At 46.1% G+C, this 6,482-nt stretch overlaps 1 long non-coding RNA gene across 1 annotated transcript; it reads right to left on the bottom strand.

Annotated features, from left to right (window-relative positions):
• Positions 1–762: 762 nt before the first annotated feature.
• Positions 763–5,323, bottom strand: LOC120873256. The gene is made up of 3 exons (XR_005723425.1): positions 5,234–5,323; positions 2,132–2,261; positions 763–1,039 (listed from the first exon to the last, which is right to left on the bottom strand). It is a non-coding gene; the product is annotated as an uncharacterized LOC120873256 (long non-coding RNA).
• Between the last annotated feature and the right edge of the window lie 1,159 nt (positions 5,324–6,482).

The raw sequence follows: 6,482 nt of genomic DNA, 5'->3' as shown, positions 1-6,482 counted from the left end.
ACACATCATAGTAGGAGGCAGCATTTCACCTGGACCCAAGGCTGGCTGTGGAGGGACCTTGCATGTTGAAGGGGCACAGAGGCATGGGCACTGGGCAAACGAGTCTGTGCTGGGAGGAGGGAAGATACTTTTGGATACATGGGTGGAGTCAGGTTGGGTTGAATACCTAAGAAACTGGGACTATGTTGATTGCTACTGTATGTTTATGTGTGGGACCAAGTTTCTGGAATAGAGAAGGGAGGTCATACAAGGGTGACAAGTGGAAGAATGGGGAAATGGTGGAGGGGGAAGCTCATGGTGAAGGAAAAGGCAAATGCAGAAGAAACAGGATGGGGCCAACTGGAGGCCAGAGTGTCTAGGAAGTGATTCCATTTTGGAAAACCTGCTCCCCTTGTTAACCAAGTCAGGTTCAGCTGCTGACTGCTTGAAAGCCAGTATCTGAGAGGCAAGTGTTGGTAGGAAGGGAAAGGTTGCTCTGTTCAGAAAGTCAGCAACTGAGGGAGAAGGTGGATTCATGTCCACAGGCCAACTCCCCATTGCTGATCAGGGAGCAAGAGCTTTTTAAAAAAATATTTATTTATTTGTAAGTCAGATCTTGGTTGCGGCATGCGGGCTTCTCTGTAGTTGTGGTGCAAGGCTTTACTTGCCCTGGGGCATGTGGGATTTTAGTTCCCAAAGCAGGAATTGAACCCAGGCCCCCTGCATTGGAAGGCCAATTCTTAACTGCTAGACTACCAGGGAAGCCCCAGAATAAGAGCTTGAAAGGAGAGAGTCAGGAGGGAGGGAGGTGGCTATGTGCAGAACATCACAGTCAGCTCTGACGGTCATCTTGAGATTGGTCATGCGGTGGTCAGAGCACATCATCCTGTTTTAAGTATAGTTAATCTTCAGCTGCAGGGTTGGTTATTTCCCACATCCTCGAAGCCAGTTCTCAGAATAATGTAAGATGGAGCAGCTTATGTCATGGCTATAGTTGGGCCATCATGTAGTTAACTTGAACTTCTCCTACTTGGTGGGGGTTGCAGTATCTGCAAAACAGCTGAAAGGATATAGTTCAGAATACTACCTATAGCCCTTGAGGAGGAACTAAAAGTCCTTGACTAAACTTTTAATATGTTGACTGCTTGACTATTTGTCTTTGGTTCTGTAGTTTCTCATTTTTCAGATTAAGCTTATTCTTTGACTAAAATGTTTCTTTCTTTATATGATTTTTTTTTAATGTCACCATTTTTAAGGTCTTTATTGAATTTGTTACAATATTGCCTCTGTTTTATGTTTTGGTTGTTTGATCACAAAGCACGTGGGATCTTAGCTCCCTGACAAGGAATTGGACGTGCATCCCCTGCTTAGACTTAACCACTAGACAAAGACTTAACCACTGGGATGCCAGGGAAGTCCCAACTGAAGTGTTTCTACAGACAAAGGGCAGGCTTCCCCTATAGCTCAGCTGTAAAGAATCTGCCTGCAATGCGGGAGACTTGGGTTCAGTCCCTGCATGGGGAAAATCCCCTGGAGAAAGAAATGGCAATACACTCCAGTATTCTCACCTGGGAAATTCCATGGACAGAGGACCCTGGTGGACTACAATCCATGGGGTCGAAGTCTCTAAGTCGACCATGACTTAAAGACTAAACAACAACAGGCAAAAAGAGGCAGGCAGAGAGCATGACGATGGATGTGGAGAGCCTGACCTGGAAAGGCCCATAGGGTCCTGCACCCCTCCCCCACTGATGGAGAGGGGTTGTGAAGCGCTCTATTTGCGGATGGGGGGGTTAACACAAATCTTTATATCTGATTCCTGTTTCACAGTACCAGTTCAACAGTTATAGATTCAGGATTTAATTTTAATGAATTCTTACATCATACTGCTGGTGTGTAGGTTTCATTCTACTTTGCTAAACATTTTTGAGTTGTGCAAATTTCTGACGGTCATGAAATTTTAAAATGGTAAAGCTGGAGAAATGTCTATGGTTATTGGGTAGAAAGTTCACAAAGCCTTATTTAATATCCGGTGTTCTCTAACTTAAAGGATTGGGCAACAATTCTTGTCATCCTAGAAGGTAAAAGTGAGGCTTGTTTCTGGTTTCTTTCTTTCTGTTTTATTTTTTTAAACAAAAACAAATACACAAACCTGTTTGTGGAACTTCCTCCATGTAGGTGGAACATGTGAAGTCCTTGTTAGGAGAGACATTCCAGAGTGAAATAGTCTGAACTGAGCTCACACACCATGCTTTCCAAAGGAAACTCAAATCTGCACCTTGCTGCAGAGAGGGCTTATCAGTCACTCCATGAGTCAGCCAGGCTGCTCCACATGCTAATTACCTAACATGAAGCAACAAATCGGGAGTAGGCCAGGGGTCACGGTGCTCATGCCTGAGTAATGCCTACCGAGGGGCAGCCATGCAGCTGAGTGCATTCTCCTCCCTCAGTCCCCTCCTATCTCAGTGTCCCTGTGTAGTGAGGCTGACAAGGTGGTTTACCCAGGGCCCTACAGGGATCAAGGATGGGCAACGTCCGGGAGGTGGGCTGTGCCCTTTGAGCTCACAGGGCAGGTCAGAAGTCTCATCTGTCCAGTCCTGCCTCTTCTTGGCACTCACACGAGAATTTCGTGACATCCCTCTGCACCGCCTAAATGGTAATTACAGACGTGAGTCTATACACAATTGCCTTGGCAAGATGCACGGCAACCCCCACCGATGGAGCTGCCTCTACTGAAAAGGTAGGGAGTCAGGGCAGGACACAGTTGTGCAACCCTGACCTCACCCATTGTTTCCACTAAGAATGATTTGTTACTTAGCGCCCAAAGCCATTAGTCCTAGCTCAGAAACAGTACATTGAAATCGTCCATGAACCCAATCTAGTCCACCAGGCTTTCAAACATGAGTTCATTTGAATAGAATCATGCATGTGTTTGTTGAAAATAGTTTATGCAAGAGTTGTGTTAGGGAATAAACAGCTCAAATATTTATTTGTGGCTAAGGATATTATCTGGGCAGAGGAGGTGGGTGGTAGGTGTGATGCTCTGAGAATTAGTTAACTAACATTACCATTTTCCCTCCCTGCACATGTCCAAGCAGGAGAGCCTTAGACCAAGTGAGTGGCTGACTTGGGAAACGCCTCTCACTTGCTGCTCAGCACAGTTCTCACAATAGAGGCTTCATGGCCCTGATGAGTGCCTCAGCCCTTCCTCTAGGCACCCCACTCCAGCGGCACTCTTTCCTAGATCCCTTGGAGAGCTGTCAAATGATATCCCCCAAGCTAGTGATTGGTTTGGTTTTTTAAGAAAATCAGCCAGATGACTCATGAGGTTTAGAGGAAACTGATCATTTGGTCAGTGAGTAGGGGAGGGTTTGATGAGCAGCTGAAAGTTTGATTTTTCTACTAAATGCAGATATGGCCAAGTGGATACAATTTTAGGAGAGGGTAGTAGAAAGGAAAAAAGCTGATTCTAATAAAGAAGTCTAGATTCCAAGAAAAGAAGCTTGGGCAAAGATGTGAAATGGCTTGAAAAACCCTGAATCTGCTAATAAGCATCCATGAGTGGGATGCAAGAAGGGAAACTCAAGCAGGTGAATTTGAGGATGATACGGGGCGCAATCTTACAGGTCATATTATAGAGTTTCGGTTTCATCTACTGTGTGCTGAGGAGCCATCAGAGCATTTAAGTGAATAACTAGATCCAATTTTTGTCTGAGCAAGAGCATTCTGACTGCTAAGTCCCACAGGCACTGCAGTCAGAGGGGCAAGAATGGCCTCAGGAGAACAGAGAGAGGCTGTAGCAGCACCCCAGGCAAGGGTGGTCTGCGCTTTGATCACAGCTGAGTGTAGAGAGAAGTGACCTGGAGATATATTCTGGAGAGGAAATCCACAGGACTAGCTATCAGGAGGGAGAGAAAAGGAAGAACAAAAACCATCGTTTTGCTTGAGCACCAGCAGGGGTTATGTATTTATTGAGATGGTAAAGGCTGGGAAGGTAGGAGTTTGTATGCATGCTCAAGGTGGAAGGAGAGGGGAAAAAAAAAAAAACTTGGAGTACTTATAGGAAGTTTACAAGAAACTACACCTGGGGCAAGCCGAGAGAACAATTGAAGAACACAAGAGCTCACGGTGGACCAGACACTGTACTCCCCAGCTTAAAATCCTCTCGCCTAAACCATCTGTTTTCACCTGGCTGTGCTTCTGAGTCACATGTGTGCCCTCCAGATGCCGGTGGCCTCCTAACTTATCTCAGGGGCTGGAGCCCCTCACCCCACCCCAGGACACAGAATTGACCCTCAGCAGACTGGTCACATATGGGTGTTTATTGGGCACTGTTTATGCCTTCACATTTTTCTGTTTGCAAAGTAACGTATACAGGTTGTAAAAATTCACGGAATATAGAAAGCTTTTTTTTTTTTTTTCAGAAAGGTGTTTTAAAAAGGAAAAAAATCTTAGAGACTCCTTCCCAGTTCCCCACTCCACCCCCACTCGCCTCCATACCCATATTTATTCTTACTGGAGGGGTCTAGAGATTCCCTGGTGGCTCAGATGGTAAAGAATCCACCTGCAATGAGGGAGACCTCGGGTCAATCCCCGGCTTGGGAAGATCCCCTGGAGGAGGGCATGGCAACCCACTCCAGTATTCTTGTCTGGAGAATCCCATGGTCAGAGGAGCTTGGCGGGCTACAGTCCATGGGGTCACAAAGAGTCAGACACGACAGAGTGACTAAGCACAGCACACAGGGATGTCTAACTGGCCAGATCTGGGATCTGAAAGTGGTACATCCTTCCCTAACAGTGCCTGGCCTTGCCAGCAGGGAGCTGGGCACAGGGAAACACAAGTCATGCCGGAGGAAAGCTGAGATGGCCTAAAATTCCAAGAAGGTGTAGAAACTGCAGTGTCAGGAGGGGAAGGCTGCAAGCCTGTGCTGTCTGATTAGCCAACCCCCTCTGCCCCCAAAAGGGTTCAGGAAGGTGAATCAGGAAGCCTGCAAATATTCTAACTACTTACTTTTCAAAATCAACATTTCAATTATTTTAAAATAGACAATACATGTCCATGCAAAAATAAAGCAAATTTCCAACATTTCAAAGAGTCAACAGGAAAAAGGAATTCTCCCTCCCAGTCCTGTTCTGAAGTCTCTCAGGGGAATCCCCGTGACCAGACGTCCTGTTTCTTTCCAGGAAGGGACCCGGCCCCTCCTATCCACACTAATGAAGCATGTGGCTCCTGTGCCCTACCTACCCTCCTCACCTGCCGTTAAGTCAAAGGCCTTCCATTTCTGTCCACTGTGCAGTGTGTGACCATCAACAGGCACCCAGCTGTTTACTGGCTCTGCCCACAGTGGTGTCGACTAAGAACCTGGACAGACTCGCTCTTGGAACTGTTGGGTTGTTGAGTGTGAGGGCCAGGGGTTTAGATCTGTGCCAAAAATGTACAAATTTAATACCACGTGTTCTTGGTGATTTATGAGCAACCCCACCAATACACTGACTCCTGTTCTCTCTGTCTCTCTCTCTCTCTTCCCTCCTTTTCCTCCCAACCTCCCAATAGATCTTAAAACAAGTAGCATGAAAACCTGATTTGATATTTTTATCTTCAGGCTGATCCATAGTAGAGATTTTGCCAAGAAGTTCGCTGCTGCATTTATTCGTTGCACAAATATGTATTAAGAGCCTAGTTTGTGTCAGGCTGAGTGTCAGAGAGGGAACCCCATTCACACAAGTCTGGCAATCATGCTCCCTGGCTTCACAGAGACTATAGACCATAGGGGAGTGCACACTCAGTCAATCAGTCATGTCCGACCCTTTGTGACCCCATGGACTGCAGCCCACCAGGCTTCTCTGTCCATGGGATTCTCCAGGCAAGAATACTGAAGTGGGCTGCCAATTCCTTCTCCAGGGGATCTTCCAGACCCAGAGATCGAACCCGCATCTCCTGCACTGGCAGGCAGATTCTTAACCACTGAGCAACCTGGGAAGCCCATATATCTAGTCGGTGAGGCAGGCTTACAAACAGCTATGTCAGTAAAGAGTGCTAAGTGCCATGGAGAGGAAACAGGGCACCAAGGGAGTGATAGCTGAGCAGCAAACAGACCAGGGAATCAGGGAAGGCTTTCCAGAGGAGGTGACATTTTAGCCAAGATATGAAGAATAAGTGGTTAGTCAGGCAAGGTAGAGAGTATATTAGGAAGGGAGAACTATAAGTACAGTGACTGGAAGACAGAGGATGGCCCACTGGTAGAAACTGAAAGAAGTGGCATTTGTGTGACTTCTCTGGTGGTCCATGCTCCCATGGAGGAGGGTCGAGTCTGATCCCTGGTCAGGGAACTAGATCTTGCATACTGCAACTAAGAAGCCTGCAGGCCACAATGAAGAACCCTCAAAGTGCAATTAAAACCTGGCATAGCCAAAATAAATAAATAAATAAATATATATATATATATATATATATATATATTAAAGTTATCATTGAAAAAGATAAAAGAAATGGCATTTGCTAA

Source organism: Oryx dammah, unplaced genomic scaffold (assembly GCF_014754425.2).
Source record: "Oryx dammah isolate SB20612 unplaced genomic scaffold, SCBI_Odam_1.1 HiC_scaffold_13, whole genome shotgun sequence".
Taxonomy (NCBI): Eukaryota; Metazoa; Chordata; class Mammalia; order Artiodactyla; family Bovidae; genus Oryx; species Oryx dammah.
Note: the sequence above shows the minus strand (reverse complement) of the source record. Positions and strands in the feature narration are given on the sequence as shown.